The sequence below is a fragment of the Leptodactylus fuscus genome, chromosome 2 (genome assembly GCF_031893055.1).
Source record: "Leptodactylus fuscus isolate aLepFus1 chromosome 2, aLepFus1.hap2, whole genome shotgun sequence".
NCBI classification, from domain to species: Eukaryota; Metazoa; Chordata; class Amphibia; order Anura; family Leptodactylidae; genus Leptodactylus; species Leptodactylus fuscus.
Genome location: NC_134266.1, coordinates 67341656 through 67354090, shown reverse-complemented (window position 1 = coordinate 67354090; position 12435 = coordinate 67341656).

Genomic DNA, 12435 nt, shown 5'->3' with positions numbered 1-12435 from the left:
GTGCCACTTTTTTTCCATTTTCACAGATCTGTAAAAAAAACCTCAAGTCTAAGAGAGATCTGTGAAAATGAGCCCTAGACAGGTGCATAACAGCCATGAGAAAAAAAAAAAAAACTGTTTTGTCCATTTTTTGTGGCCATTTTTATCCATGGTCGTGCGAGAGCTATTCTGTCCTGTGGATTTGATAACCCCCTGCTTTGTGTGGATCACATAGGTTATCAGATCTACAGAATGGTGTAAGCTCTCCATCTTATTATTTATGACGTCTCATCTGATACCTGTAGCATCAGTCTGGCAGGAACGGTAACACATAATGAACATAAAAACGATGGACCATTATATTGTACAGGGGCCATAATGAGGCATTATACTTGCTGGGGGGCCATACTATGTGGGTGCCACTATAGGGTAATTATACTGTGTATGGAAGTCACAAAAGAACATTATACATTGTGGAGGCCATAATGAGATATTATTCTGTGGGAGCTACAGTGGGGCATTATTTTGTGTGGGTTACAATGTGGAATTCATCAAAATTTTTAGACCATGCCCAGTTTACTGGAACCACCAGCACCCCATTTGTAGGTAAAAAAAATAAATAAAAAATCCCCCTTTATTGGCCCTAACAGTGCAAAAAGCCCTGGTCTCTTGGGCCCCACACAATTGTGTGGGTTTCATAATGACCAAATCCTTGCCTGAGATTTATACTATAATCAAGGGGCATGGCCTGAAAACTTTTTGTGCACGGTGTGTGCTTCTGCCCAATTTCTCCCTAAAAACTGATTTCAATGGTTGGTAGGTATGGGCATGACCCATGGGCAAGTGAGGCACTATTGTTTCCTGATCTCATACAACTCCTTTTAATTTAATTTTCCCATCAAAGTATCAGACCCCATTATAAGACAATGGGTTTTGTAGATGAAGGTAGTGTTGGGGAGCATGGGGCCCATCACCTAATGTCAATCATGTTATGGGTTCTGTTTCAGTGTGAAATGGGGAGTAAAGTTTTGGAGTGACTATGTCAACTTTTACCAAAGCCAAGCCTCTTTTTGCAATTGGTGCATCTCTATTTTTCGTGGCACAAAACGGGCAGAAGGGCAGTCATGCCCCTTCCAAGACACAAGTGGCACATAATGTGACAACATTTGCCCATTCTCCTGGGACTCCGGCAGGTCACCTCTTTTTTTTGGGACCCACCCAAATGTTTTGGTAGAGTTGGCAAGTAGCCAACTCCAAAGCTCCCCCACAGTATAATGCCTTTTATTGTTGCCACAACGTAACCTATACAGCAGGGATACTCAACTGGCGGACAACGGACCAAACCCATTTCTCCTGGCCGCTGTTGATATTGATTATGCGTGAGTACACTAAAGAGCATTATATGATGGGTGAGGGCACTAATGGGCATTTATACTGTGGGAGGGTACTAAAGGGCATTATAATGCTCCTTAATGCCTTCACCCACCGTAGAATGATCCTTTGTGCGCCTACCCATCAGATATGACTTAGATATATGTCACAATGGATATTTTTTTATAAAAATATTAGGATGCTTATAAACAATAACTGAAAGTTGGCCAAACTTTCCAGTGGCAGTTCTGATGACATCACTAGGAACATGACATCACAGACACTATGTGACATCACAATAGGTGTAGAATGTGTAAAGCTGTACACATACGCCATCTTGCGTCACTTGATTCTGACAGCTTGAAGAGGACAATATGTCCATGTATGTAGTTCTTCACATAATTCTGAGGCCTTATTCACACAACGTGTAGCTGGTGGTGTATGGTGAAGTTCAGAACAGCACCATTAGCCCTTCAGAAATCTCAAAAATATCTATTGCTTGCTGAGATTTTCAAGAAATTACGTTGAAAATCTATCCAGGCTCTGTTCTTGCTCTTCCAAAAAGCAAAAGATATTAAATGTGAGCCAGGCCGTACAGGGATTGTCCCATCTGGACAATCACTGCTCTAAAATAGGACTTCCTGGTGATCGGCTGATGCCCAGGACTGGTCACAGGTCTTGCAATTAAGGCACTGAGCGATCAAGAACCATTGCTGGAAGAAGCTGCACTCTATCTCTATTACATGACACCTTTTAATAGAGTGGGTGACTGTAATAATACATGGTTGTAGTGTAGTATGGATGCAGGTCACCTGGAATAAGTCCACCATGCAATAATTACTTTTATAGAACAGAATTCTTTATTCCATGCTTCCTCCAAGGCTCCCTGTCTAGCTCAGCTCCTCCTCCATTACTACCTCCCTGTTGCTAGGCAGACAAAGCAAAATGAGTAAGCAACAAAGAACATATAGAATATACTAGTAAGAACATCACATCTTTCCGCTTCTTATAAAAAAAAAAGCAAAAGAAAATGCAACCATTATAAATGGACAATAAATCAAATATACAGATTGACAGGAAAATTTAACTGCAGCACATAGTCCATTCGGTGCGCTGGTGGCCTTCGACTCATTCTTGTCGGGTTGCGTTGAGATATCTCATTATCAGATAAAGTTTGTGAATTTTCAGAGGTATCTATTGGTGTTGCTGAAACAGTAGTATCTGATGGGTTTTCCTCATCATCTGTCTCCTCTGTACTTGCTCCTGGGTTGTAGCCATGAAGCTTTTTAAAATGGGCCACATTTCTTGTGACTTGATGACCCTGGCATTGAGCAGTAACCATGGTGCCTTTGATGTGCGTGACTTGAAAGGGTTTCGGATGATGAAGGGATGATAATTTGTCACTAGGTCTCAGCCTTTTAACAAGGACCTGATGCGATGACTGCTCTTATCTGCATATCTTTTCATCCTGCCTTTGGCAAGGGAATCATTGAGGATCAATGGAGTTTGGACGGAAACTACCGGGATGTTCGAAAGCTTAATGCACAAAGGCTTGCCAAAAAGTGCAGTTGCTGGTGGAGTTCTTGTAGTTAAGTGTGGGGTGGCTCTGTTCTGTCAAAGGAATCTGTATAATTCTTGCTGCAAATCCTTGTGTTCCATGGTAGCAATCTGAACAGTTTTGTTGATTGATTGCATGAAGAGTTACACTATGCCATTGGCTTGAGGCCAGTAAGGAGTTATTGCCCATGTCAGTTTGTCAGCACTGGAACAGATCAGATAATATGCAAATGTGCGTACACACTGGGGGTTAGCGTGTGTTTACACAGAGAGATAACAGCCCTGGCTGAGATATGGTGCTGCTAAGAGCTGTTTAATATAGTATGTGAACATAAATTCATAAGTCATGAAGCCATGTCATTTACCGGAATAAAAAGTAGCCTATATTTTAATTGAGGTTACAATCTATCTATGAGCCAAATTTCATTCAAATCCGTTCAGCCAGTTTTGCGTGATTATATTATTATATTATTATTATTATTATTATTATTATATAATAAAGTAGGATAGGATAGGAGGAAGGATAGGATAATTAATATGGACATATGGACATAAGATGATAAGTAGCCTGTGCTAGGAGTAACACCGGATCCAGGAGAAGTGAGTTAGTAACAGTGTTTATTATATTTCTTCACCTCTCAAGTTTCTGATTATTATACTTTTTTTTTTTTTTTTTTATGGTAGAGTTGGAAGGGACCTCAAGGGCCATCGGGTCCAACCCCCTGCGAGTGCAGGTTTTCCTAAATCATCCCAGCTATATGTTTATCCAGATTCCGCTTGAAGATTTCCATTGATGGAGCGCCCACCACCTCCCGTGGCAGCCTATTCCACTCTCTCACTACCCTCACTGTCAGAAAGTTTTCCCTAATGTCTAATCTGTATCTCTTTCCCTTTAGTTTCATCCCATTGCTTCTTGTACTTCCTTGTGCTAATGAGAATAGGGTAGATCCCTCTGCACTGTGACTACCTTTCAGATATTTGTAGACTGCTATTAAATCTCCCCTCAGCCTTCTCTTCTGCAAACTAAACAATCCCAGTTCTTTTAGCCGCTCCTCATAGGACATGGTTTGCAGACCTTCCACCATTTTGGTTGCTCTTCTCTGGACTTGCTCCAAGATATCGATGTCTTTCTTGAATTGAGGCGCCCAGAACTGTACACAGTATTCCAGGAGTGGTCTGACCAGGGAAGAGTACAGCGGAATAATGACCTCTCTTGATCTAGATTCAATGCTTGTCTTAATACATCCCAGAATTTTATTAGCCTTTTTTGCAGCAGCACCGCACTGTTGGCTCATGTTGAATTTGTGATCTACTATTATGCCCAAGTCCTTTTCCCCTATGCTATCACTTAGTTCTATTCCTCCCATACTATATATGTTTTTTACATTTCTGTTACCCAGATGTAGAACTTTGCATTTGTCCCTGTTAAATACCATTTTGTTCGCCTCAGCCCATTGTTCCAGTGTGTCTAAGTCCTTTTGAATACACTCTCTCTCCTCTCTAGTGTTGGCTATTCCTCCTATCTTCGTATCATCTGCAAATTTTATGAGTTCCCCAATAATTCCATCGTCCAGATCATTTATAAAGATATTAAAAAGTACTGGGCCCAGAACAGAGCCCTGCGGCACCCCGCTTTTGACTTTCTTCCAGTTCGATGTGTAGCCATTTAGTATTACTCGTTGTGCCCGATCATTAAGCCAGTTGTGAATCCACCTAACTGATTTTTTGTCAAAGCCATACTTAATCATTTTTTCAATAAGAAGGTTATGTGATACTTTATCAAATGCCTTACTGAAGTCAAGATATACTATGTCCACGGCATTTCCTTGGTCCAACCATTCAGTGATTTTGTTGTAGAAGGAAATCAGGTTAGTCTGACAAGATTTATTGGTCATAAAGCCGTGCTGGCTCTGGTTAATTAATGCCTTCCCATCCAGGTACCGAAGTAAATGTTCCTTGACAATTTGCTCAAAGATTTTTCCTGCTATCGAGGTCAGACTTACCGGCCTGTAATTTCCTGGATCGTCCCTTTTCCCCTTTTTGTAGATGGGGACAACATTTGCCCTTTTCCAATCTAAAGGGACCACTCCTGTTTCCCATGACTTACCGAAGATTATAGCAAGGGGTTCTGTTATTTCCTCTGCTATCTCTTTCAGGACTCTAGGGTGTAAATCATCTGGTCCTGGGGACTTGGTTTCCTGTAACTTGGCTAAGTGCTCTCTTACCAGACCTTCGCTTATAGTCAGCTTGGAGTCCTCCTTCCCCTCATCTCCATCACCATTAATGTCGATATTTCCATTAGTTTCTTGGGAGAAGACGGATACAAAATATGAATTTAGTAGCTCCACCTGCTGTTCCACCATGTTAACTGTTTCTCCTTTGTCATTCTTCAGGACTCCAATGGTCTCCTTCACTTTTCTTTTGCTTTTAACATATCCTCAAAATCCTTTTACCTTACTCTTTGCCTCTTTTGCAAGCTTCAATTCGTGTTCAGCCTTAGCTCCTTTGATGCTTGTCTTGCAGAGTCTGCAGACTGCTGTGTACTCTTCCTTAGGTATAGTTCCCATCTTCCACTTTTTGTATGTTTCCTTTTTCCTTTTTAGCAGGTTATGTAATTTTTTGGTCATCCATCCTGATATTTTTAGGTGCTTCCCATTTTTCTTCCTTCTAGGTATTGTTAGTTCCTGTGCTTTAATGATTTCCCTACGGAAGATTTCCCACCCTTCATGCGCATTTTTGTGCTTAAGAATTATGCACCATGGAATTCTGCTAACCCTTGCCTTCAGGCTCTTGAAGTCTGCCCTGCTAAAGTCGAGCCTTGACGTCTGTGTCTTCTCAGGTCTTCTTCTTCTTGCAACCCCAAACTCAAGTATAGCATGATCGCTGAATCCCAGTGTCCCTGCTACCCGTAGTCCCTTAACCATGTGCTCTTTGTTGGTTAGGACTAGGTCCAAAATGGATGTTCCTCTCATGTTTTCTTCTACTAGCTGGGCAATGAAGTTGTCTGCTAGAGAAGATAAAAATTTGATGGAGCCTTTACTCTTGGCTGTGTGGGTTTCCCAATGAATGTCAGGGTAATTAAAGTCTCCCATGATCACTATTTCATGTTTCTTTGAGAGCGTGGTCATTTGCTGTGAAAAAATCTCATCCATGTCTTCTGTCTGTCCTGGTGGTCTGTAATAAACGCCTAGTATGATGTCCTTATCATTGTTTTTCCCTTGAATTACTACCCAAATAATTTCCAGTAGATTATCATTCTGTAAAACTGTCATTTCTGTGGAGATGTGTTCTTTTTTAACATACAATGCAACTCCACCACCTATTTTATTAGTTCTATTCTTTTTGAATAAGTTGTATCCTTCCATCTGTATGTTCCAATCATGCATGTCGTTCCACCAGGTTTCTGTGATGCCGATGACGTCATAGTTTTCCTTGTGTATCATCAGCTCTAGTTCTCCTTGTTTCCCATGCTTTGTGCGTTTGTGTAAAAACATTTCAGATTGTGCTCTGCTGCATCCTTTTTCGTAATTTCCTTCTGAGTATCCTGTCTTGGGTCCTCTTTACCACATCTAGTAACCTTGTTTAGTATGTCTTTTAGCTGCATGTTCTTATCTATCTTTTTTCTTCCCATCCCCTCTTCTTCTAGTTTAAAGCCCTTCTGATGAGTGTGGCTTTAAACTAGAAGAAGAGGGGTCTGAAAAGCCCCCGGAATATAATAATGGTGGTAGTTGTTGGGAGTTCGCAGGCGCACTCACAGCCGCTTCCGCTCCCTATTTATGTGTCCTATAGCAGAAGGAGAAGTGGGGTCGGCCATGAGCACAACTGGGGATAGGTAGGGAAATAGGTCGTTACCTACTAGGGATACTCCAGCAGGTAGCGGCCAATTAAAAAAAGAAAAACAACAAAAGGTATCATCACTCATCTACCTGTGATACCTTGATGGAGCTGCTACCGCCGCCTCCACTTCTTCACCTGTGCATAAGACATCTGCGTCTTAACATCACCGCCTGTGCGGAGACGCAGACAGGGCTGGAGTGCCGAAGGTTGCTGATACCCGCTTTAAAGGGTTACATTATGAGCATAACTTGTTAAATTTTTTTATTAATTATCAGATTTTCATGTTGTTGTTCATTTATCTTTTGTTATGGTCCTACTATTTTGATGATCTAGGTCAGTGATGGCGAACCTATGGCACGCGTGCCAGAGAGGGCACGCAGAGCCCTCTATGCCGGCACGCGTGCGGTCGCCCTGATCACTCACTAACGGGTAATCCGGTACAGGATTCCCCGTTAGTGAGCGATTGCTGCCTTCAGCTGGATGTGCAAATGCACGGCCTACACTGACTACAGACTGTGACCTCCGCACAGGCGCAGGTTTGATGACGTAAGTCATCAGCGCGCGCAGTGAACAGAAGAGAGGACGCCCAGCAGCTCTTCAGGTAAGTATATTTACTGTATGTTTGTGTACTGTCTGGGGAGGGGGCTACTATGGACCATTTGATGCTGTGTGGGAAGGGGCTACTGTGGACCATTTGATGCTGTGTGGGAGGGGGCTACTGTGGACCATTTGATGCTGTGTGGGAGGGGGCTACTGTGGACCATTTCATGCTGTGTGGGGAGGGGGTCTACTGTGGAGTATAATCCTGTGTGGGGGCCACTGCAGGGTAGATTGTACTGTGTATGGGGGTCACTGCGGGGCAGATTGTACTGTGTGTGGGGAGCCACTGCGGGGCAGATTGTACTGTGTGCGGGGGCCACTGCATTGTGGATTGTACTGTGTGGGCCACTGTGGGGCAGATTGTACTGTGTGGGGTCCCTTCTCTATTTATATCACACAGTATCTGTTTTATAGCTGACATGATATTAGTACAGGCTGTAATAACATTGCATGGTCACTATAAAACAGATCCTGTGCGATATAAATAGTGAACATTAATTTTTCAAAATAAAAAAAAATGCAGAGACCTTTACCTTTCAGTACAATCTCTGTAAAGCCCCATTCACATGACTGTAATTTGTGGGTCCATAATTATCCGCAATTGTGGATCCACAGAGTATTAAAAGGGTTGTCCCATCACAAGGATCCTATCTATACTGCTTGTTAATGTGGATTTAAGACTTTTCCTTTAATACACTGCTCAGCAAAACTGCTTTGTTTGTCCACTATCTTACTTTATTCAATTCATTGTTGACACAGCCCTTGACTTATCTGCTCATGAGTCAAGTGATGTCTCTGCTGCTCTCAGGGGGGAGGGAGGAGGGGCTAAGTGCATGGAGCCAGCCTGTGTTTCTAGCTATTCCTGTGTCTACACCACGTGACCTAGCTCCCTGCACTCAGATAGGGGAGAGGAGCTGCTTTCATTTCTGAACGTCTTCTGTTCTCCCAGTTATCAGGCTAGCTAATTCAATTGTGTTCATTATGGCAAAGAGAGGCAGTCTCTGTATGTAACACAGAATGGAGTTGCTCCTGCCTGTACTTCATAGTCCAATATTGTGCATATAGTGTTTAAGGACCTTTGACGACATCACAGGCCCTTCAGCCGCCCCCTTGGGATCACGCTACGTGGTGGTCGGAGCTACACACTAATTTGGGGGGGGGGGGGGCTAAACGGCAGGTTGCATGTGAAACCCTGCCCACCAAATGATGCAAGAAACCAGGAAGAAAGAAGATTTTACAGCAGTGAAGACTGGTGAGTATGTGACGTGGGAATACCCCTTTAAGGTTAAATTGCCGTGTTGGCACTCCACAATAATTTATTGGATTTTGGGTTGCTGTTTGGGCACTTGGTCTCAAAAAGGTTTGCCATCACATCTACTGTAGGTAGATGTGTGGATGCAAATCTCTACCGGCTATATATATATGTACACTGCTCAAAAAATAAAGGGAACACTTAAATAACACATCCTAGATCTGAATGAATGAAATATTCTCATTGAAAACTTTGTTCTGTACAAAGTTGAATGTGATGACAACAAAATCACACAAAAATCATCAATGAAAATCAAATTTATTAACCAATGGAGGCCTGGATTTGGAGTCACACCCAAAATTAAAGTGGAAATACACACTACAGGCTGACCCAACTTTGATGTAATGTCCTTAAAACATGTCAAAATGAGGCTCAGTAGTGTGTGTGACCTCCACGTGCCTGTATGACCTCCCTACAATGCCTGTGCATGCTCCTGATGAGGTTGCGGATGGTCTCCTGGGGATTGCACATCAATGCGAGCTGGGGCAAGAAGGTCTGCTGTGTCTGTCAGCGTAGTGTTCAGAGGCACTACCAGGAGACAGGTAGCGGTTAGAGATGAGCGAGTACTATTCGAAACTCCAGTAGGAATGAATGGCCGTAGCCAGCACGCATGGAGTTAAGCGGCCGCTTCCATTTATTCCTTTGGGTGTGTGCTATTCGAAACGGCCGTTTCGAATAGTACTCGCTCATCTCTAGTAGCAGTTACATAACCACAGCCAAATGCAAAATGTGCTGCAGCTATAATGTGATTATTAGCAGCACAAAAACGTGAAAGGATATTACATTTGATGTCTTAAACAGTCATAGAACAGACTTCCCAGCAAGATCCTTCACATATTTTATGAGGCACATAAGAACATCTGAGCTTTCAGTCAGTAGCCATAAGGCTAAAGCTACATGGCAACATGTATCATGCGACTAAAGGTCACATTAAAATCATGTGACAAAATGTCAATGGCAAAATAATGACAAATACAACATCATGTTGCAATTATTAAAATTGAAAGAAATCTAATGTACATAAGAACTTGCAAATAAAAAGAAATCAAAGTTCCATGTTGAAAGTGTAAAACTGAGTGACTGGGAAGGTTCAGGTTATAAAACAATGAAAAACACCAAAATTCTTATACAAAAATAATGTCACAATTTAGTTGCGTGCAAGACAACATATGCAACAGATTTGATGGGAGCAGTGTAACATACGAATCCAGCATAAAGTCATGTTGCATTCAACACCTTAGAAATACATTAAATTTTTTGCCTCGTAATGTTTGTGCAATTTCTAGTCGCACAATTAAAGTTGTTGTGTAGCACTAGCCTAAAGGATTAGTAAATAAGGTATAAATCTGTATAATGGAATCCATGTGGCACGTTATATTGTAATACTACTGTATATTTAGTATTCATGTCATTGTGAGCAAATTAATGAGATTTTTTTTTTCTTTTTTGAGAGAAGCATTTCCTCCGGACAACTAATAAATAACAGCAACCATTATTACAAGAACCCCTCCACCCCCGAAAAACGTTCACAGGCATCCTCCTGCTGCGATTGTCACAGTAAACCAGTTAAGGGCCCGTTCACACTGGCACAGAGGGGGACGGATTATGTCGCGGAATCCATGTCATAATCCGCCCCCTCACAATGGTGGTCTATGGAGACCGCTAGCGTTCTTTTTTCCAGGCTACACATTAAAATCGATGGGAGGCTTTATAACCCATTGATTTCAATGTGTAACGCGCGTAAGCCGGCACCCATTGAAGTCAATGGGATCTGTATTGAAGCACCTCACTCTGACATGTGTTTACATGTCTAAGTGAGCGGCGCATTACTCTGTGGGAACGGAGCCTTATGGCCGATTACACATGGCTGTGAAACCTGGTCTGTTTATTGCCCAGATTTACCAACATGAAATAGGATCAGCTGAACTAACATGCTGAGTTCACCTACCTGGAAAAGTGGTGTGTCTGAACATGTGCCAGCTTTTGTCATTAAAAAAATTGTGTATGTGCATGGTAGTCATGAGGTGGCATCATATACCGTAGGTAGCAACATGCATGCTCCCTTTTGATAAACAACACAATTTGCCCCATTTTTTCCAAATTTTAAAAGGAATTCCTTTAAATCCTAAAGCTGTGAATGACTTACATAAAATTCAGACAGACATTCTACTTTTACTTATTACCATCAGAATCTGTAAGGTGTACCCTTTAGCATATACTTACTGCTTATACATTCAGCTATATTTTTGCATTTAATACAAATTTTCTGATCAATATAAAACAATCCTGTTCTGATCCACTATGACCCAATGCAGTTGCAAATTAAAGTCAAAATGTGTTCTATTTTTTTTTATTTGCTAGACAAATATTAGAGGTTTGTGAATGTCTGGTTCCCAGGGCTATCTCAGACATCAATATCCTATGCTATGTTTAGTTACTAGTGGTTATTATTAGAGATGAGCGAACAGTGTTCTATCGAACACATGTTCGATCGGATATCAGGGTGTTCGCCATGTTCGAATCGAATCGAACACCGCGTGGTAAAGTGCGCCAAAATTCGATTCCCCTCCCACCTTCCCTGGCGCCTTTTTTGCACCAATAACAGCGCAGGGGAGGTGGGACAGGAACTACGACACCGGGGGCATTGAAAAAAATTGGAAAAAGTCATTGGCTGCCGAAATCAGGTGACCTCCATTTTAGACGAATAGTGGATTTCAAATCCGGGTCATATGAGAATGTGAACTTTGTGACTATGAGACAGGGATAGCTGTACAGGCAGGGATAGCTAGGGATAACCTTTATTTAGGGGGGAATGTTATTAAAAATAACTTTTTGGGGCTCTATCGGGTGTGTAATTGTGATTTTTGTGAGATAAACTTTTTCCCATAGGGATGCATTGGCCAGCGCTGATTGGCCGAATTCCGTACTCTGGCCAATCAGTGCTGGCCAATGCATTCTATTAGCTTGATGAAGCAGAGTGTGCACAAGGGTTCAAGCGCACCCTCGGCTCTGATGTAGCAGAGCCGAGGCTGCACAAGGGTTCAAGCGCACCCTCGGCTCTGATGTAGGAGAGCCGAGGGTGCACTTGAACCCTTGTGCACCCTCAGCTCTGCTACATCAGAGCCGAGGGTGCGCTTGAACCCTTGTGCACACTCTGCTTCATCAAGCTAATAGAATGCATTGGCCAGCGCTGATTGGCCAATGTATTCTATTAGCCTGATGAAGTAGAGCTGAATGTGTGTGCTAAGCACACACATTCAGCTCTACTTCATCGGGCTAATAGAATGCATTGGCCAGCGCTGATTGGCCAGAGTACGGAACTCGACCAATCAGCGCTGGCTCTGCTGGAGGAGGCGGAGTCTAAGATCGCTCCACACCAGTCTCCATTCAGGTCCGACCTTAGACTCCGCCTCCTCCGGCAGAGCCAGCGCTGATTGGCCGAAGGCTGGCCAATGCATTCCTATGCGAATGCAGAGACTTAGCAGTGCTGAGTCAGTTTTGCTCAACTACACATCTGATGCACACTTGGCACTGCTACATCAGATGTAGCAATCTGATGTAGCAGAGCCGAGGGTGCACTAGAACCCCTGTGCAAACTCAGTTCACGCTAATAGAATGCATTGGCCAGCGCTGATTGGCCAATGCATTCTATTAGCCCGATGAAGTAGAGCTGAATGTGTGTGCTAAGCACACACATTCAGCACTGCTTCATCACGCCAATACAATGCATTAGCCAGTGCTGATTGGCCAGAGTACGGAATTCGGCCAATCAGCGCTGG